Source organism: Harpia harpyja, chromosome Z (genome assembly GCF_026419915.1).
Source record: "Harpia harpyja isolate bHarHar1 chromosome Z, bHarHar1 primary haplotype, whole genome shotgun sequence".
NCBI classification, from domain to species: domain Eukaryota; kingdom Metazoa; phylum Chordata; class Aves; order Accipitriformes; family Accipitridae; genus Harpia; species Harpia harpyja.
The window spans coordinates 95,947,897-95,970,629 of NC_068969.1; the positions used below are offsets into that span (position 1 = coordinate 95,947,897).

Genomic DNA, 22,733 nt, shown 5'->3' on the forward strand with positions numbered 1-22,733 from the left:
ACTGGTATGAGGAATGCATCAATGTTTCTTTTGAGACATGGAGTTCTGTACTTTTACTGAGGCAAAGTCTTCACATTACAAGCCCTTAGGTAATGAGGAGAAATTTTCAAAACCAGCTTTTCTGATTTAGGATGGTAAATTCTATTTCTATAACATTTGTAGGTGTGTAAGAGAAAATAATTCCTTTGTAAAAGACAGTATTATTTCTAAAGAAACATTAACCTGGAAACAGGACTGGCACTGTAAGTTACGTGAACACTTTTGAAAATTTTACCCTGCGGCACTTTTGGTTATTATTATTATTATGGCAACTTTGTCGTGGACATCTTTATGGCAACACACTTTATTTGACCTCACATTTTTTACATCATATTAATCCATGTGTTCTTACACTGTGTAATTTTCCAGGTAGTTGCATTCTCTATGGTGTGTTGGCAGAGTGAAAGAGCATTTGCTTTGCCTCTTGATGAAAGTACACAGACACTTACTAAACACAAATTTATCATTTAAACCAAAAACTTAATGTTTCCAGAATTTTCAAAATAGCTTTAGCCTTTTTTAATTGTAATATAGATTTGTAAGTCAAGGAAGAAATGGTACTTCAGCTCTTTTGAGAAGCGTGGCTTTGTCATGTTCAATAGTTTCTGTCTTTGGGCCCTGGAATGTGTTAACATTGTTAGGTTTTTACATCTAGCCTCACACAATATGCATATTTACCTCTAAAAAACCCAATCTTGGCAGTTCTGTACAATTTTACTCTCCTAGGAACTCATCACATAATCTGACCATTTGTGTGTAGGGCTCATATGGGAACAGAGGTTAAATCTTCGAATCTATTCTTTAAACAGGAAAGCATCCTTAGTTAAGAATGTTCTGCCATCATACTTAAATTCATGGTAATTAAATAAATAGGAAGGGGAGACAGGTAAATGCTTAAATCAGTTATAAACCTTTGTTAATATATTCCTTTAAGGGGTAATTTGGGGCATTGGTTTCAAATTACTCTCCATGAGACATTTTAGTTATTGATAGATATGACGCCCATTTTTAATTGTGGAATTTGTCTCATACAACGCAGTCATCCAGAAGTCTGTTACCTTAACTGGAAATAGAGATACTGGAAAACAGGGTTCTTTCTTTGGTTCCAAGGGACTATCTTTAGAAAGCCTGTAACAGTAAAATCCCTGACAGTAAAAGAAAATGTGATACCCAGAAGAGAAGATACACATACATGTGAGCACACAGTGAGCCTACCTTACGTGCTCTCCCACAGTTGTTTGCCTGAGGTCAACTTTTTTCCAGCAGGAGAAGCTGCTCAGACAGCAGGACCCAAGACACACTCTGCTGGAAGACGCTGTTGGTCTTTTTAAATTCCCCCTCAGATCTGAAGGTTTCCATTCAGTTAATCTTCAGAATGCACTCTACATGTCAGAAGCAATAAATCATCTGAAGTTTTAATGTTTAGAAGGAAGGTGGTGCAGTCAGTGCTGTAATTAATCTAGAAAATGCTTCTGTGCCAAGAAATTTAAAGGAAGCAAGAGAAGGCAAAGAATAGTAAGGATAATTTAATCTAATTTAGTTTAATCTGATTTCTCAGAGATGCTGCTGGAATTGCTGTGCCCAAATTATGCATTGAAGTGGGTGAGCTGGAGCCTGTGCACATTGGATATAAGTGGCTAAAAGACTTTAATGATACAGGAAAGATATTAACCCACTATAAAGCATGAAAATGGCTACAATTCATTTTGACTGTTGAATGGAGATTGAGGCTAGATACTATTTTGCCTGAATAGGTTTGCCTGTTCTTAGTCATAGACTGGTTTTGATATTTCCATAGCAACAAATTTCATGGCATAAGCACAGAAGTATGCATAGGTGCTTTCTTGGAGCATAAAAAATCCTAGTAAAACATGCTGTACTACAGCACTATGCCAAGAAAGAAAATACATTACAAACACTTTGCCTGCTCTTCACAGAATGATTGAAAACCCCATCAGATGCTACTGAGCTTTTGAATTCTTCTGGGGAATGTTTGAAACGTAGCTTATGCAGATCCTTCCTGCTGAGAAATCCTCCTGGTTGTGCTGTTCTCAGAGTTCATGTCATGGAATATCCAGAACCATACACCAGACAGGTAGAGCCCCATCCCATCATCCAGATGGCTCAGCTAGCAATCTCAGCAAGAACTGATCACCAGTGTAACAAACTAGGTGACTGGAAGGCACAGTATCATTAACTATATCAATGCTAAACCAGAAAGAGTTTGAGTTTAAGTAAATGCTCCACTGAAGATGGAGCATTTATGTTGCTAAGCTTCCTGGAAGAATTGTCTTTGGGAAGACTTTGACTGAAGAATGGGACGATCACAGAAGGAAAAAGTTTAGCAAAAGGAACTACTGCAGAAGATACGGGAAAATGACAAAGGAAAGATAAAAAGGAATTTGGTAAAGCCAAGTGACTAAAATAGCAATAGCAGAATTCTCCCATTTACTATTTTAAGCATTCATCCTGAGGCATAAATGTGGGAGAAAATGCATTAGCAAAAAAACAAGAAACTGTGGAACTGAGAAGCAGCACAGGAATCAAATGTTCAGATTCTCAGAAGCAACAGTAACCATGGTGGCCTTAAAATTTGCAGTAATTTTTCAATGTAAATATGTAGAAGTTGATGATCAAAATATGATCTGTTCTATTCAATACATCCACATGAATCCCTTTTGGAAATTGTGTTGGAAGAAGCTAATGAACATCAATGGCATACTGGATCTTCAGTATCAGCCAAGTATGCTATAGCATGCCGGATGTTCCTTTTGCAGACAAATTAGGGGGTAGGAGGTGGGAGCTTTTCATGTAACAACAGACTTCTTAGATGGCACTTTTCTTACTTGCTTTAGATATCTAGGATGTAGATACCTGTTATATCTATAGTCAGTGTGAATAAGCAGACATGCAAACTGACTTATGTTAGATGTCTTCTTTAAAGGGAGATGAATTGCTCCCTAGAAGTGCCATCTCTGTCCCATGACTGAGACCAGCCTGTTTGCTGTACAGTGCTTCCATGCGTGGTGTTCTGTGTTTCAACCAGAAGAGGGGTTCCTCTCACTATGAGTCACGTTTTCCAGGCAGTGACATGAATGGTGTTTCACTTCAAGTTGATAGTAATTCTCTTAACACAACCAGTGTATTATAAATAACGTTTCATTTTCAAAAAAATGAAACTAGCTGTGACTCAAGGATTCAGCTTGCAAGTTTTAATTTTTGACTGATAAAAAAGTGAGCAAGCATTAGATATATTTTGATTACTACAGTTCTAATATCTGCATTTCTAAATCAGAATAATTTGAATTAGGAAGGAACCATATAAGGTCTTCCTTGATATGTTTCAGATTTAAAACAGATAGGACATCTCACAATTTCTCTGTCCATTAACGACAATTTGCAAACTCAGTCTGGTACCTGGTTTTATGTGCAAATATTTTGCATGCAGAAGGAGGTAAGTTTGTCCAAAAGAATGAGTTTCCAAGCCTCCGAATACTACAACTACTGATTAACTGGCAAGTCTTAGTTAACCTGAAACCACAGACACAGGGTCTGATTCGTATATATGCATATATTAGATAGACATAGTATCTAATTCATAGTAATAGCTTTAAAGTAGATTTAAATTTAGATTACATAAGTGGCCCTTTACATTACAAATACAGTGCCAAAGGACCTGTAAGTGAAGACTTGTATATGTAACAAAAAGGTAATTTAATTTAATCATAAAATAAATCATAATTGCAAAATTGCACTTTTTAGAAGTTGTTTACAATTTTGCACCAAAAGCTAACCCAAACCTATTTCATCAGATAGAGGAAAATATATGGAATTTTTCAATAACAAGCTACATTTCATTTATTAAAATGTAGGAAGCATGTGGCTCAGTGTCAGGAAAACCCCTTAAGATTTTTTTATGTATACAAAAACCATGGCAATAGAGAAATACACTATTTGCAAAGATTATGAGGTTATATATCTAACTGAAATAATATGCTACTCCATGATTTCATTGCTTCATATTGGACTTGAATTACACTCTTTACATGCATCTTAAATCCAGCAGAAATCAATATCCTGCTAATTAAATGGAATTTATTACATGTTTTTCATGGGCTTTGTCCAACACATTTTATGATTTGTTTTGATGAGCTTCGGGTTTTCCAACTAAGTTTATGTTTGTGAAATGGGATCTGCCAGCCTTTTGCTAGAGATTTTATTTTATTAATTAAAAGTATAATCAATCATTATTTAATAATTAAATATTAATTAAAGATTACCCTCCTGTCTTTCAGTAGGACACAAACAAATATCACAGTGGTAAGCTAAACTTCTATATTCATACAGACTAAACCCTTTCTAAATACAAGCAGCTGGACATAACAAGAAAAAACAAAAGTTACAGATGAAAATTAGTAGGTCACATCTTATGGCATTGGGAATAAAGGATTATTTTGAGTGTGTAGATCTCTATGTAAGTGTATCTCTCACTCATACCAGTTCTGTAACTGAAAGATTTTACTGAATAACAGGATGGAATTAAAACAGAATAAATTCTTGTTCAATAAGAAGTAACATTCTTGATATACTTTAAACTGTTCAAAAGTCCAGAAAGCAAAGTGTTACATACCCTGCTGACTCTTTCAGGGCCTGACTGGACTGTACAGTGTATCACTGCATGGAGATGTCCTCAATAATCCAAATGCCTTTTATTCTTTCCTGTGTCTGGGATTCTGCCAGAGCACAGCAGAGGATAAAGTAAACACGAGAACATGAGTAGACAGAAAAAAGCACAAATGCATGCCTTACAGAGGTTAATTCCTGCAATCTGCGGTAATAGCCACTAGGTTGGGAGCGGGTACATGAGATTGCGGGGATCATAATGTCTATGAAAACAGAGGCTTAAAAATAAAGAATATTTCAGGTTTTTAACAGAAGAAAACTCGTCATACAATATCAGTGTCACATTTTAAAGTGCTAATGACCTTAGATTTCATACCCAGATTTAGGCACATATACAAAACATGCCCTATTGAAGACGTAATTGCAGTATATGTATCACTCCTCTAGATTTAGTAAGCAGGATTACATTTATAATGAGAACTTCCCCCTCTTACTTAATTTGCCCACTGAATATATTTTTATCTTATTACAGAAAAGTACTTCTATGGTAAACTGCACTGCCAAACTTTTGGCAGAGGCAAGGTAAAATGTTCTGAAATCTTCATTCAAGTTCATTGAATAAAGGGTGCTTTCCTGAAACAGTGGAGAAACCTGAGACCCTGGTTTTAAAGCGGGATGTTTTTGATAAAATGGCCTTTGTTCTTTGTGCAGTATGTTGAATTGTATGTAAATGTTCTCTTCTTTGTACTTTTGCTTATATCCATACACCTATGGATATTTTGAATTATTTAACTCACCTCAGGCAATTATTTTAATTTCAGGGTAAATACCACAGACACTTACATTTTCAAGTGTGAATGTGATTTGTAGCATTTTCACGTCTTTCAGTCTGTGGTAAATACCATCTATTATTTGAGAAATTAGCAGATGTCTATCCACAGACTCGTGGCAGGTTAACAGTATACATCACCAGTGGTTGAATTCAAGCATTACAAGTGCCTTTATATGCACGAAAGTCACTGGCACACACATGCCGGTCCACCTCAGTTTACTTCCTAGGGGAATATGTTCAATACTCGCATTTACGACCAGAATTCTTACTAACAGTCAGTTAAATGTGTCCTTTCAACTTCTGTGAATGCTTTTGAAATTCCCCGTGTATGTGAACTATGTGAAGACAGCCACATTCATTACAACTCTTTTCTCAGATAGACCAAAAAATAGCACATTGTGTTGTCTGGTGTGGATTTTATGCTATGTGAAGAGTAATAGAACAAGAGAGAGGAACTGACAAACTGAAAGAACACTATGTGGAAGGTTATATACCTATATTAAGCTGTTCATATTAAGGGAGTCCTGAAAATGTGTTTTTTGGAAGATAACCATAGCACATATACATGTAAGTGCTATTTGTCCCTGTCAATTTATGATTTTGTTATTTCTATCCAACTCAACTCCTGCCTTTAAAAACAAAAGGCCTCTTCCAAACTCACACCCCAGGCCTAATATTCTATTTTAAATTAAATTGAAGAACTTGACACAAAAAAACATTGTAGAAGTCAGACTTGACTTATTTATCCTGTTTTCTTGCATGGCTACTCATTTAATTATCATCTATGCAACGCTATTGCTCTTCCATCCTTTCTAAAAAAATAAAATATTGCTGGTGTTATTTAGACCTCTATGGCACAGACCAGTGTGAAAGGACAATTATCCTCTGCAGTTGTTACTTTCTCTTGCTGCTAGCACTTCTGACAGCCTTTAAGCATTCACAGTGGCATCAAATTTTGAAACTCAGTAGGCAATTTGAAACTAGAGAGAAAAATGCTAAGAGAAAGGAAAACACATACTTTTTGTCAGAAAAAATATATTTTATCATAACTGAACAGTGTTTTCTTCTGGGAGCCAGACAGAGGTAGCCTCCTGTCAAAACAAATTGGTTTCCACACACCACAGCTGCAAAGCTGTGACTGAAACCCAGATGTGAAGTGATAAAAACTTCCTATATGGACACCTACACCCAGACTGAAACCCCAAGAATTGAAAGAGCTGCCCAGACCCAATGTTACATGGAACTCCAGAACCTGGAAGTCCCCCTAGGATCTGAAGGCAGAGGTGGATGTCATGGGTGTAAGTGTGCCCAGCTGGAGAAACTCTTCATGCAAGGTGGGGCCGTGCAAACCTCACGAAGTTCAACAAGGCCAAGTGCAGGCTCCTGCACATGGGTCGAGGCAATCCCAAACATGGGTACAGGCTGGGCAATAAGTGGCTTGAGAGCAGCCCTGCAGAGAAGGTCTTGGGGGTATTGGTGGATGAAAAACTGAATATGAGCCAGCAATGTGCACTAGCAGCCCAGAAAGACAATTGCATTCTGGGATGCATCAAAAGAAGGAGGCCATCAGGTTGAGGGAGGTGATTCTCCTCCTCTACTCTGCTCTTGTCAGACCCCACCTGGAGTACTGCATTCAGCTGAGGGGCCCCCAACATAAGAAGGACATGGAACTGCTTGAGTGGGTCCAGAGGAGGGCCACGAAGATGATCAGGGGGCTGGAGAACCTCTCCTATGAGGACAGGCTGAGAGTTGGGGTTGTTCAGCCTGGAGAAGAGAAGGCTCCGGGGAGACCTTATAGCAGCCTTCCAGTATGTAAAGGGGGCCTACAGGAAAGCCAGAGAGGAGCTTTTTACAAGGGCATGTAGTGATAGGACAAGGGGTAATGGCTTTAAACTGAAAGAGGGTAGATTTAGATTAGATGCAAGGAAGAAGTTCTTCACTGTGAGGGTGGTGAGGCACTGGAACAGGTTGCCCAGAGGGGTTGTGGATGCCCCATCCCTGGAAGTATTCAAGGCCAGACTGGATGGGGCTTTGAGCAACCTGGTCTAGTGGAAGGTGTCCCTGCCCATGGCAGGGGGGTTGGAACTAGATGATCTTTAAGGTCCCTTCCAACCCAAGCCATTCTACGAGTCTATGAATTCAGATAGCATATAAAAAGAAAAGGATTTATATTGTGCAATCCAGAGCAAATACAGATTTATCTTCCAATGAAATCCCTCCAGCTGGTCCATGTAGTTCAGTAACCAATTAGCAATGCAGATATCCTTTGTTTAAGCTGGTTTAGCTATTCTGTTTGCAAAACGAGCTCACAATTTTCCAACAAACATTCTGAATAAAGGATTGACAATCATCAGCTTCAGTGGAGTTGAACCAATCCCCCATCAGTACTGTACAAAGTACTTTAAAGAGGCCTGTATATTTTTTTCAAATTATCAATAATATTTTGCATAAACAAAACAGATTTGGAAAATGGCAATATTTACATCAGGTACTCTTTTTAGTTAATCATTAGAGGCCTTATCTAGGTTTTGATAGCTAAAATGAGTGTTATCTCATTTACAGCCTTCTTAGCCACAATAAAAACAGAATCATATTGCTTTGTGAGATACAGGGCACAAATTACATTCAGACTGAAATTCATTTATATGTCTCCTGCCCATAGTGAACAACATACGCAGTGAACAGGCAGGGAGTCAGAGGCAAAGGAGTCTGCTCCCCAGCCAGTCTTTCACAGTCACTTTGTCACTGTCGGAGGGAGGGAACTAGCAGCTTCTTTCCTTGCACATACAGAGTTTATGGGCATTTGATATTCATAAATGGATGCCATATTTGCTATATTCAATGAAAAACTAGCGCTGTCATAGTTTGTGCAGCACTGCCATGTGATGTCATGAAAAAATACCTGCTTAAAATGGGTATTGTATTGTATTAATTAATTATTAAATTGTATTTCCCTGTTAATGGGAATAGTATTTGTGCCTCCGGTTCAGCCCCCTTCCTTGGTTTAGGGAAGAGGTTGTTATTGACAGGATACGTCTCTGAAGACTTACTGAATGCTTTCTCCATCTTCATTTGTAGCCCTTTAATTAATGTTGCAAAACTTTTCTAACTGAATGAAAGATTCGAAATGAAATCTTTATCTAGTGCTCCTTTAAGTTCAGTGGGTTTGTTAAATAGTGATTAACTTTCTTGAGGCAGAACAGCAGGAAGAGGATTGATGTGGTTTTGGACAACGTAAGCTGTTCACGTATCATTTCACATTCAAGGAAGTGAATAAAACCAGGGTACAAAATAGAGTACGCTCTACATTTGATTACTGCAAGGTACCATAGAAAAATCTGAAAAATTCAGGCTTTCTATACAGTGAAAGTATGAGAAACCTAAGAGCTTTCAGGATCCCTTAGGATGTTTAAAAAATGACTTGCCCTGACTATACTAATTGCAAAATGGTGGTTTACATTATGTAATTTAAAAATGCCAACTAACATGTATTATGAAAAGATGCATTTTGCCCAGTATTACACACACCTTTTGTTTTGCACTTCAACAGTGACATCTGATAGTCAAATGTATAAGCTTCCATAAAATAGCAAGTTACTTACTTAAACAGAGAAGTACAATCATAGTTTAAAAAATTCCTGGCAAGAATGTCCATGTAATTGAAACTAACTATCCAAATCAACAATTAGAAAATAACTGTCATTGTTTTGCAGTGTGTAGACTACAACACTTGGCCCTTATGTACGATTTGTAATTTCTTAACAGTCTGTATTGGTGGAAACGTGTGGTTGGGTTATCCAAGTGCATAGAGACTAGAAGGCAGCATAGGGCTGACCTCTGCTTGTAAGCTTCATCCAGCACTTACTTAGGTTACTTTTCTTTAGGACTTCAGTGTAGTACAGCCTTGATTTTGAAACAGACTCACACATTTTGGAGTCAGAACAGCGATCAGTTTAAAAAGAAAACATGAGAGGCATTATCAATCTCCACATTGATAATCTGATATGCAGCCCAACACAGATCATCGCTTCTTACCTTTAAATAGGTCTCATATTTTGCTGCATCAGTAAAATTTCCTGTATCACCATTTCACCCAAACTGTCCGTTTTACTGGAAAGACAGAGAGGATGACAAGCTCCGTGTGCTTCCTCTTTTCCTTTCAGCCCACCTGTGTCACTTAGAGTTGAAAACTGTACATGACCCCAGGCTGCATTTACCGTATCGATAACAACAACAGAACAACTGAAGAGTGAAAGGTGATTTGGTTTGTAGGACTGAGGTGAGAAGAATCAGAAAGAAAAATAGGACTCTTGTCTGTGTCATTTTTCTCACTGCTGTTATGAATACAGCCCATTGGCTGATGAATATAGAAAATAAAACTGTGCAGATGTGGCTTCTGGTATGACTGTTGGGTGCAGTTGGAGTGCACCTTTGTTCCACATTTCATCCAGGTTCTGACATCTCTGATCAGTGATATATTAACTTCTGTCCAATTGAAAACTAAATTTGGAAGTAGATCTCTTTTCCATTAACAGGTTACCAAGAAACTGGTGCATTAAGGCCTATTCACTTTCCTGAGTATCCATTTAAAAAAGAAGGGCTACATTGAGATTACCCATTAAAGTGCCTAAGTTCTGCTTTTATTATATGCAAGCTCCTAAGTATGGAGCCTGAACAAAGCAGTGAATCAGAGCAGGCAGCAACCACGGTCAGACAACCCTAGAAACAAGCAGGAACAGCTCTTCTCTTGTGGAGTAGGAAGTTCTGCAGGTGTCTCCACATAGTCTTTTGTTCGTGCTCAGATGAAATGAATAAATTACCCTAGGAGTAGTGCTCAGAGTTTAGGATCCGCCCCTGCACAACATCTTGTCCAGCAGTGACCTCATCACTGGACAACAGGGACAGCTTTTGCTCATTCTCTCTCTGACCGTATGCATTTTGCATTACATTCTGCAAAGTGACTCATCTTGAGCTGGAAGGAGTAATTCCAGGTCTAGTGGTAGGAAAATCGGCTTGTGCCTACCACACTTTCTCACGAACTGGGATCAAAAAATTCAAGAATCAGAAATGCCTAAAACTCAGCCTTCTGCTCTCAGGCCAGGAGTTCTAACATCTTCATGCAAAAAGACATTTTTTTCCTGTTAGGCAACTCACCTCAGAAGACCTTTGGTGATGGGAACTGGGAAGTATGGAAGTAACTGGTTAGCATGGAAGTAACTGGTGAGGACACCTTAGTCACATATTCAGACGTGCCCCTGTGTTTCATGCTTCCAGTTGGCTGGCTCAGTATACCAAATTCCTCTGAACAGCCCCTTTACAGTCAGGGGAGGCAGGCAGGTGTCTCAGGCAATCCAAGTGCTCTGTGCAGGCCTTAACCCCTCCAAGTGCCTAGGCAAGAGCTTAAGAGTCATCCAATAGACATTACATTAGTGTCACTATTCATAAAAGAGACACCAGCAGTGGGCAGCCTAACATAGTCCCAAATATTGTAAGGTATTCCCTAGCAGAAACCTGCCAGGGAAGAGTTGCAACAAGGAATTTGCCAAGCTTGCTTCTGGGACTTTGGGGGAAATGGCAGGAGGCACAGAAAGAGCCAGTAGTTCTTACTGGAGAGCTTTCACTTGAAATCTTAAAAGTGCTGGGGTATGACTTCTTTAAAATTTCCTAATCAAATCCAAGCCGTAGTACTCAGGCAGGTTTGCACAGCTCTGTGACTCTTGCTTTCTGCTAACAGAATTGGAAAATTTGGGGGTTTTTATCATAGTCCTTAATCAGCTCACAGTTAAGAAGATTCAGCTCCATCTTCTGTAGGAGCAGACTTTTTTGTACCAGGAATGTCTTGATTTTTTCCTCATTATGATGATGTTCTGAGTTAATGAAGCAGCTGTGGCCACATGCGTAAAATTTTAGTTGATACTAAATATTAAAGATTATTCCCAAATATTTACATTAAAATACTAGTAGCAAATTGCCAATCTAACTTGTTATTCTTTCCCCATGCAGTAAGCTAAATTAATTTCTGTGACTGATACTTATCTTTGAAAGTGTAAATTAGATATGAAATTGAACTAATTCTAAGCCAGATAAAAAATGAAGCTGACAGACAATAAATTAAGGTACTCTCTCTTAAATTACAGGATGATATATGATAAAAATAAAAGGTTTCTTGCCTTAATAATAATGAAAAAGGTAGAATTACATCTAAGTGAGTGAATTTTGCCACTAGATAACTTATTACTATGCTAAAGAAACATGAAATAACTCAGGAATATATTACAGAAGTGACTACTGGATTAGCAAGCATTTAAAAATTCCCCTTGTATTAAGTAAGCCATATGCTAGTGGCTTACTTAGTGGACATACTGTAGGAAACATTGACTAATTAGTCTTTAACTGAAGGAGTCCAAAGATGATTAGAAGAAAAAGCCCAGGAAGAAGTCAGTGCCAAAAAAATGAAGGAGAAAATCAGAAAACAATTTGACATAGTCTGGCTACCTGAGCTAACTAAATGTTATCAATGGGATGCAGAAAGGTCTGACAGATGATGGGAGGCAGCTAGTGGGAAAGAAACCAACATTTGTTTGGGGAAGAGTCTTTAATACTATTATTGTTATTATTGTTGATGTGGTTGTTGTTGTTATGATTAATATTACTGGTTTTGAAACCCACTTCTTAAAGGGAAAAAGCATAATCAGGATTTGGGGAAGGTTTGTTTCTTTTTAACTGGAGTTTGGCAAATAGAAGAAGCAGCAATGGCAAATGAAACCCCTCCCCTCAACTGCTTTTTGTATTCTGTCCTTTCTATTTCCTAAACAAAAAGGGATCTGTATGATCTATTTCAGCATTTCAGCTGCATAAATATTTTTCTTCTCCAGTGTGTGCCTTTTTTTTTGAAAAAGGTGAATCTCAAAACTTTTTGGCATATCAGATAAAATGGCTGTTTGAACCTTGTCATCCCCCATTCAATATTCAACTCTGAAAATCTGTCAGACAGAGGAGGCAGGCAGAGAAGGATTAGTCCTAAAGCAATCTATGTCTTTGCAGTTCAAGACACTGTTTTCAGAGAAAGAGCAAGCAGCTGACATACATACACACTACACATACGCGTTTCACACAGGAAAGCAACAGTCAGGTGGTGAAACCACTTAGTTCTCATGCTTCTGCTACTTGGAAATGTATGTAAGCATGTTACTTACCAGACATAGATTTTTACTGTATGATGTTGTGAAACCAAAATGTGATTTCCTTGTTCCTGCTAATTCTTACAATGAAGTCTGCAAGCCTTTGTTTTGCTGAGTAAAACCTGAAGCTGCAGCACCCATGAGTCTTTTACAACACTTTTCTCTGGTCTGCTGCAGTTCTACCCTCCTTGCAGATTTATACTCCCTTGAGTTCCATGTCTCACCACCTTACCTATTTGGCTTGTTTGTTCTTTAGGAGGTACAGGTGGCAGTATGATACAATGTGGTGATAAGCCATAGTGGGAGAAGACACTAGGAAGACAAAGGATCCTTGTAGCCTCAGTACACATTGCAAAGAAGAAAGGCACAATTCTGTGCCACAAATGCTATTGTCTAAACATACCCACTGGAACACAGAGTTGATGCTCACAGGAGTAAACGTTGCTTCAATAAATAGTAGGTGTTTGTGGTAAGACCCAGTGTGTTGAAACACTTGCCAGTTCCGCCTTGAAGTCTCTTTTCTCAAAAGATGGCATTAGTCTTGTCTATAAAATACAGGCTATAAAAATAGCACAGATTTTCCAAGAATCTCTTTGAAGACTAGTTGTTAAAATAAATAGGTATTTCTCCTTCATAGTCTACATGGGCTTACTGATAGACATTGATTTTTGAAAACTGTATGTTTTGATGATTCTGTGAGAGACCACTATTATAGGCATTCCTTCGAAGCACAGCTCAATCCAGCAGAGCTGGATTATAAAACATCTACTAGTGCCACATTTCCTTTTGCAAAATAAAAAAGGTTGACATCAGTATTCTAAAGAAAAAATTTCATAGAATAAAATAAAAATATAATAAAAGTTTTCACATTAGCTATAGTTCTTTGACTAAAAGTAACAACTCCATCCAGCGAAAAAAATAAAATACACAGTAAAATACCCATCTTTCTCCCCAGAAGATGTTACATGCTGCCTTTCAGAGGCAGTATTTGAAGATGTTGACTGCTATGGCAATGTTCTGGAATAAATTTCTCAATTTTAAAAAGGGGGATGAAAAGTGATCATGCAAAGGGACATGAATCCCATTTTAAAGCAAACTTTTGTGATTATGTGTGAAAAAGAGTTCCTAAAAGTAGATTGATATAATTTTCTTTGGAGTCATTAATGGTATGAAACAGCTATGAGTTAGATCCTTATTTAAAAGTAGTCAGGCCTACCATCTAAAATCTGTGATGCATACTAGATAATGTAATCAACAGAAAAAGCATATGCAGTATCTGCACTTAATCTTTCTACTTCTCAGGAACCTTTTTTTTCTGAAAATCTACAGACTTTCTGTATACACTTCCTGTAGAAGTGTCAGCAACAAGTGGGAACATTTTTCTTTCATAGCTGGGACCCCAATCAAAGGAGGCCACTTGACTTTCTCATGCTCTGCATTGCTTCTCCAGTTCTGCCTTACACACTGATACACAGACTCGTTCTGCTTCATTTTAAACTGCTCAGTTGAGAGACACCCCCAAATTTCAACTCAATTAGTTTAAAAATTAACCATTCTTCTTTTTAATTGCCTATGATTTAACTACTTGAAGCCTTGTTTCAGCAAACTTGAGGCATGTATTTAGGTCCCATAGATTAAATGGGGCACAGGCTATAGTTCAACATGTATTTTTGAGCAAAAAGATCAGTTTATATAATTCCTGAACCCCATCACTCATTTCTTTCCTCTCACTACTCCCTGCAATATGCCATCAAGTTGTCTGTGCAGACACAGAGTGAAATAATCAAGGAACCCAACAGACTGAAAAATAACCTGTATTATTTTTCCTTTTTTTTTTCTTCAGTCCGTAAGTTTTCCAGTTGATTCATTACACAGCTATTCGAATACTTGTCTGAAAACAAATGCATGGGCTGCTGCAAGGATATATTTAAGCAGCGAATGGTGTGATAGCCTGGCAACTTGAAATTAGCTTAAGCAGTACTACCGCAAAATAGTAGTGCTGGGTTTATACAGGTTTCTGAAGATATGGATGTGTTAAGTGTTGCCTAAGATCATTAGCTGCCATTGAAACTCTTAGCAGGCATACAGCACTCCGCATTCCAGCGCTGGAAAGTTTCCACAAAAATAAACCTGTTATTTGACTGGCAGAAAGATGGCCCAGATCACAGGCAAACATTTCCATATGATGCTGAAGTAATTTAATCTCATAAAAAAGTTACACAAATTAAGAGATTTGACAATAGCCACATTTGTAAAATAAATTAAGGAACATGTGTAGAAGTATATGAACCCATGAGCTTGCCTCTCATCATACTGTCATCATTTAATCCCCACAAAGTGACAGTCTGAATTGCTGAAAATTAAACTATAGATTGAAATATGGCAGTAGGCTTCATACAGAAAAACTAGTTCTACTGGAATCTCAGTTAAACAGATAAATCGAGTTTAGGTTTTAGAGTCTATCAAAAATATTTAGAAAGAAATCAAAATTACACAAAATGTCACATAGATGCGCATTTCCCTCATCTACCTGAGTAACATTTAAAATGCAAAAGCACATATTTGGCTTTCATGCCTCCAAAATGTCTTACTTTCTTTTAACTTCTTTGTCCCAAGTGGATTTCTTTCTGAAACAACATCAACTCATTTTAAAGATTTAGCTGCCCTTTTCTCATATATGTGAAAAAGTCTTGCACATCAAAAGTGCAGATCACTATCCAGACATGACATTCAGACATGAAACTGATGCACAGCACACCAAGTTCAGGTCTCTGAGAAAACAAAACAATCCCCCATCAACTCTTAACGCAGATTGTAGCTGAAAGACGTATAATTCTTAGACAGAAAAGGTTCAAAGTAAGATTTAACTGTACAGACTCCACTCTACAGTGAGTGTAAGCAAAGTATCTTAAAAACTGAAACGAACTATGATGTTGTTGCCCAAAATGCTTAACTTGGAGAGCAGTTTGCTGAGGTAAACAGTTTCATCTTCCCTTTGTTGAGAAAATTACTGTATGTCATAAGCATTCACGGCTTGTTAAAAATGAACTTACTGAAGATTAACAGTGCTTATCACCTGGATTTCAAAATGTAATAAATACCAATCAGTGGTTAATATATTAAAAAACAGTAACTAGACATTATCACGCGGGCTATTTTTCACTTTAGACATAGTGTTATAAAACTGTTTTAGAAAGTTTTCAATCTTCTAATTGGGAAAAAGGTGCAAGATGCAGAGTGACCATTTCCAACAAGACAAAACAGTCAAGGGACTTGAAGGACATTTTCATGTGTTGCAGCTTTTAGGCTAAGTTCTTTGGGTCCACGTGTGTAAGTCTGACCACAGAAGAAAGCTTAGACAATTTAGTCAAGCTGAGCATGGTGCTCAGTGTGCAGCTGGGAGTTCTGCAGCCTGAGCAGGTCTCCGTAGTCCTGAAATTGTGCTGCCACGATTGCATGACAGACATTGTCTATGGCCAGCAGAACTATAAATCCTTTGACTGCAACGTAGGCTGCCCTCAGAAGCTGGCTGTACAGACACAGCGTTGCACTGACTCACACCTGGAATTAGTTCTAAGCTTTCTTGTATGATCACACACACACTTGTGGCTTCCTCTCTCATGCTGCCTACCTCATTGTGAGGACCAATCCCATTAATGTCTGCAAGATGCTCTGACAATCTGGTGATCAGCCATTTAAAAATCCAATTGCAGAGAAAGCAGAGGTAGTATCTCTATATGGTGTGATCATACTAGTCTGGAATACCATGAGAAGGCAAGAAGTCTGAAAACATCTTGAAACAGTCTGCTGGGTATATTACAGATTTAATGTAATTTTTCACAGTAGTTCAGCAAGTTGCAGAGGGTGGAAGAGGCTTCTGTTAAAGCAGAGAATCTTGCTAAAAATTGAATGTTTGCTCTTTTGTAATTTCAAGTTATTTTTTCCTTCAATTTATTCCCTTAAAACAAAGAAAATCCCTGTTTTAGTCTCGTGACTATTTTTCTTTCATTCAGTTTTTACTTCTACCCTACTTATGACTGGATTTATAATGTCTTTTCTCCTATTTAAATGTCTTCATATTTTTCTTTAAATGCAGTTCTGCAATGTGTGATCATATCTTTGCAATCTATTATCTTTATTTTCCTTCACATCCTCTTTACAAAACAACAACAGCAGCCACCAAAAAAAAATCTTAGATGCAGAGGCTTAGAGAGGTTAGAATAATTCTACACGTACATGGAAAAACTTGACAAAATAGATCGTGTATAAGATTTATAAAAGCAGTACTGGACCCAAGCACCTTTACACCTTTAGTTATAATACTGGATTCAGTTATGTTTCAATGCTTTTTAATCTATTAAATAACAATAGTTCTCAAATCAACATTTATTAGTCCAGGGTTTTTAATTCTTTCAGAACTGTTATCAAGGAATATTTCTATCTGTTGGGTAATAAACTCACTTAGAACATTCCCTTTCTTTGCCTTGTGTGCAGTTTATGCCAATGGAATAGTTTCACCATTCCTAAATACAAAATGATTAATATTAAATGCCTTATAGACTTTACTATAGGAAAAAATATGAATTTGTTAACACGAGGTCAAATATTCCCCATGACAAAACCCAGTATTACAGTATTTCAGCAGATTACCATTTTATTGTCCGAGTTACTGATTATCTCATTATCTGGCAATGTTTAGACAAGGTTATTTGGAAGCTAGTGTTAATATTTCAGTACAGGGAAAGAACTTCCCCAGCACGTTCTAAGGCAGCCTTGCAAATGAGGACTGCAAGATGTATAGATATACCTGAGCTCACTGTATTTAGTTAGTGAGTACCAACAGGAACAAAAGAGAGTGTGCCTTTCATCCACCTAAGAGCCCACTATTAGTAAAGTCCCAAGCTAAAGCCCACGGTCTCACAGCTTCATGGCTGTCAGATTAAAGCTTGTTTAGCTATATCTGCTCATGCTATGATCACATCCCTGGCTGCAGTGGCAGCATAGCTTTAAACAAAACATATCACATGTGTAAAGCCCAAACTAGCCACGTTCCTGTTATACAAGATTGCTTCTAGCAGTTCTCAAACTCGGCTCTGTGTTGCGTTGCTAGAGGGTGGACTGTTACGAGATGGCAGTCAGGTTCCTTAAGAAAGGCTTTAGTCTATGTAATTGGCATAGTAAACTGAAGAGTGAGCTGTTTCACAGAAAAGATAGCTCCCCACGTGTAATCAGTCGTTTAACATGTGAAGTTGTTTAGCAGAGGAAGAGGATTCAGGAGATATAGTGTTCTTAAATTCATTCTCTCCATACAGTCTGTTCTATTAGCTGAAGCTGGAAACAGGACTTGTTCTTTAAAGGGGGGGGGGGGGGGGGGGGGGGCGTCTGCTTACTGTATTTTTCTGTAAAGGCTTTCTCCATGACGAGAATGTTATTCATGATACTTAGACAGCCACTGTGTCTATGTGGCCATATTTTAAGATGGCAATTTCCACTCCTTGCCATTACAGAAACTCCTGTAATGCAAAAAGATGGCTTCAGTGTTACTAATACTTTGGAAATGTGTAGCTGAGAATGAATGTCAGGCTCTCCTGTGAAATGGAAATGTTAGCACAACAGACTGTATGTAGTCCATCACAACTGTAGATGGGAATGGAATTTCTCAGGCAAAGAGCATGGATCAGCGGTTATAATTGTGCAAAAATATAAAAAATACCCAGCTAAAAAAAATACACTTGAGTAAATATATATCCTCTGGCTACTAATCCTGAAAAAAAATAGTCTATGTAGGTATCTGCCAGGTCAATAATGTTCTAATATCTTCATATTAGACTTAGAAAAGCATTACAAGTCTGTATTTTTTAAATACACTAATAAGAAGGGTCAATTTTATAATCTTTTCAGATGGTCTCAGAATACCTTTATAAATGTCACAATCATTAGGATTTTATTTACTCTTGCAAGTGCAGAGACAAAGCATGTTGTATGGTGTAGAAATTCTTTTCTGGCAGGCTTTTCTGTTACATTGATGATCTTAACTGGAATCTACATCCTAGACAAATAGAATTCTTACCCCATTTAAGAGAGTTACACAATCAGAATTGTTTTTTATAAGCTTAGACTAAGGAATCTCACAATAACTTCTGAATTTCATTCAAAATCTATACACAAAGAAAGAGCAAAATGCTATTTTCCTGGTGCCAGAGACTCTTGAGTCCATCACAGACTATAGCGATGGACTTCTGGCATATAACTCTCCATTCAAAGCTGCCAGTTCTACTGTATCTTAAAACTATTGCATTCAATATAAACAGAATTCAGGCAAAATTGTTTTCCAAGATTATTCCCCTGGCCAGTATGCATGAAGCCTAACTGCTTTTTTTTTTTAAGTGTATTTTAATGAGTAGAAAGCTAGGTTCCATTTCATTCGCATCTCAGTTACTGTTCTTGGTTTGAGTGTGCAGTCTGGGATTGAAACAACCGTCAGCGAGCAGGATTTGATTAAGCCTTTTCAGGCCTGGCCTAGATTTGACTTAATTTCTCAGCTTTGGTTTCACTGCATTTTCAACTCACTACATAGGTGGCATGCATGATAGGAGTCCTGTCACAACATGCCATTTGGTGGCGTAGCAGTTGTTTTCACTGACAAATCTGATGACTGGTCTGTATTTGCACCTTTATTGCTGCATCTGGAAGACTGACGACAACAACAGGCCGATTTTAAAAAATAAGGAATTTAGTCCTGGCTTTAGGGAGCGGTCTGTGAATGGATTAAGCCTGGTTCCTGCAAACTATTTTTGACACCTTTTTCTCAGTCATTTTTCATCAAAGGCCAGCTGTGGCTTAATCCTGTTGATTAAGCAGGATGTGTTTGTAAAACATCTGACCTTTGGAAGAAGAATAATCTATTTTGAATAACGTAGATATTGGACCGACTCTGTTTTTCTGTTTTCTCCCTTACATTTTCTTCCATTCTTGCAAAAGACAGCTGCCACCATGACGAGGAATAGCACGTGATTATCAGATTAAGAAAATGTTGGTAGATTTCCACTCATTTCTCTTATTGATGTACTTACTGAGCAGGAAAAGAACAAGAATAGTCTCCGTATCATTTTTCTATTCCGTTATCTGTGTATAGCCATCCATTTGAAGAAAAGCTTTTCAAAACAAAAGTAACAATATTTGTGAAGTGTAGGTATTACAATGAAACAGTGCAAAAACCTCATGAGCAGCAGCTGCATCTGCAGCTCTCCAGTCTGTCACACTTTGCCTCTACAAACCCATTGAGGTGCCGCTTTCCACTTTGTGGGCCAAATTCATACCCAGGGCCAATAGCTGTAATTCTTTTGAAAAGTAACAGAGTTTTAACTGGTTTTTCAAGGGCTGAATGTGATTTGGCACTCACTTCTTGGGTCAGTGAGAGTGTTACAGCTTGGTGTCATGCACAGTAACAGTGTACAGGTGTGTAAACATCGTGTTAGCCATCGGCATGGCTGTAAAAAAAAGAAACAATCTGGGGATTAATACCCGTATGTAGAAAACTGGGGCTTAAATGATGCAAGTATTTTTCATTCAAAAGGCAATTTTGCTTTAGAGAAAAGGACATAAACTGTGGTAATTCTGTAAAATTCAGTCTGTTGGATTTTGTATATAAGTGTATGTGTAGAATACATCAGGGGTGTGTTTATATATGTACGGACAACGCATAAAGGCATGGATATACAGTAGGGGTGCAGACAGGAAAACAAGACATTTTAGGCCATTTGCAGTAAGAATGATGAGGATAACTAGCCATCAGCTGAGTCAGTTGTGATGTGCAAACCAGACTGACATGCTACACCTTGTGAGCATTTTACATGGATGCTGCATGGATTTCAGTGTAAGTGCAGTTAGACTTCACATCACCAAACCAGCCTGACAAACTAATCACTACCCCCTTCTGCCACAGTTTTACCACCAGCTGAGACGTGGAATGGATTTCATCTCATGAAATCTCAGGTCCTTGTCCTTTTTGCCTTCTACAACACAGCATCTCTGCATTTTGACATCATATCCCATCTCCGTATCAGCGGCCTCAACCTTGCCGCTGCCACATGGGCTTTAAATCCCTGTTTTTCCCACAGGATTTTCAGAGTCATGCTGAACATTCACACGCGTCAGATCCCTGCAGCTCAAACGCCCCAGAAGGAATGCCATTTCCCACAACTCACTCGCTCACCACCTCCGGTGCAAAAGGAAACCCCGAGGTGCCATGTCTTTCGCTCGTACTGCGATCATTAGGTGTAACGCCATGGAAGACAACGATGCTGAGCATGACGCAGAACAGGCATGAAAAGGACAAGACTCGACCCCTCGGGGTTAATGTTTTGAATTAGGCACTTCAGCTGGAAGCCGCACTTTTAAAACTTTCTGCCTCTTTAGGACAACAGCTTTTCCCTGACTGCCGGCTGAGCTCCCGTCTCGCCGCCTTCCAGGAGGTTCCCAGCAGCCGCCGCCGCCTCAGCCCCCTTGCTCCGCCGGCACAGGCCCCGCCAGGAGCCGGGTGGGAGAGCCAGCGGCGGAGGGAGATGGCGGGGGCCCGACGGCGACGGGGCGGGCGCTGGCCGTGAGGGAAACGCAGGTCGTCCTGCGCGACCGGAGCGCTGCCGCCTTGGGCCGCGCTCCTCCCCGGCCTGGCACTGCCGGGAGGCCTGCGAGAAGGCCGGACGGGGCGAGGCTGGCCCGTCCCGCCCGTCGGTGCCGCCGCCGGCCGGCTGGCTGCCGGGAGGAGCCCCCCCCCCCCCCCGCAGGTCACAAGAGACCCTTTCCGAGCGCCGGGCGGCCGCCCCGTCTGCCGCCGGCTCCACTCCGCAGCTTGGCGGCGGCCGGGCCGCCAGCGGCCTCTGAGGGCTGCTGCTGTCGTCGCAGGCGGCGCGATAAGAATGCCATTGACGTCAGCGAGGCGGCAGCGACCGGGGCGGGGGGGGAAGCTGCCGGCCCGGGCCCGCCCGCAGCGCCGCTGCCCTGCCCTGCCCGGGCCGGGGGGCAGCTCGGAGCGGCGGCAGAAATCCAGCCTTGCCGCGGGGCTGTGGCAGTGGGAAACTAAAACCCACCCGAGGAACGCCGTTTAGGATGATATTCCGCCCCCCGCTTCAGCGAAATGAACCGTACCGCTGCAGGGACGCGCCGGGCCACGCAGCAAAAACAAGTTAACGCTTTCATATATGTGCTGAATGTGCTTGAAATAATTACACGTGGCTAGTGAAACCAGGCTTACTATTTAAATAAAAGGCGCGAGGAGTAGTTTTTCAGGAAAAAAACCAACTACCCACAACATGTGAGATCGATGCCTGGTGGTACTGATCTCCAGGACAAATCGTCCCTCATGAGCACAGGGACTCGAGCTCCGGGAGCTCTGTGAAGAGGAACGGCAAGACGGCAGCGGCGCAAAGTGTGCGGGCGGCCTGTGGCTCTTGGCAGAGAGGAGGGCGAGGCCGGTTCTGCCTCCCTAACCGACACCTGCGGCCTGCCAGGCCTGCCCCGGTGGCGAGACGGGCCCTGGCGCAGGCAGGCAAGGCCACGGCCCTTTCTTCTAGAATTAAAAACAGGGAGGGAGCACGGGGTCTGAGTGGTGTCACCGGCACGGCCAGCTCCGTTTTGCAACCTAGTTCTACAGAATTTGAAACCTATGTGATCACGTTGATGGACAGTTTCTCCTAGCTACTTCAATCTCTTAAGGGAGAGAGTAGTTGTAGAAGCTCCTGTGAACCAGTGTGTCTGGTGGGGAAGAAAACAAGTCTGTTAACTGGAGTCACCTGAAAAATACTCTGTGGTTGCCTAGGTAGAGATTGATGCACTTTCACACACGGTAGAAATAGTTTTGTATTTACCGTATCTGAATCTTCCCTAACTCATGAGTATCCCCATAAAGTCGTCAGAGTCATCGATTATTTCTGCGGGAAGTAAGTGTGAAATCAAAATCAGATGTGTTTTTCTATCTGCAAGCAAATCTCTGACTGACTTCCGTCAAATTTAGAGCTGTTCCGTTTGATCTTACGTAAGACTTTATCCCTTTTTTGATG

General features: G+C 39.7%; 1 protein-coding gene across 4 annotated transcripts in view; it reads left to right on the plus strand.

Moving 5' to 3' along the window:
* Positions 1-22,733, plus strand: part of PDE4D (phosphodiesterase 4D) — a 370,375-nt gene that overhangs the window by 262,028 nt on the left and 85,614 nt on the right. The gene's annotated exons all lie outside the window — the stretch shown is intronic.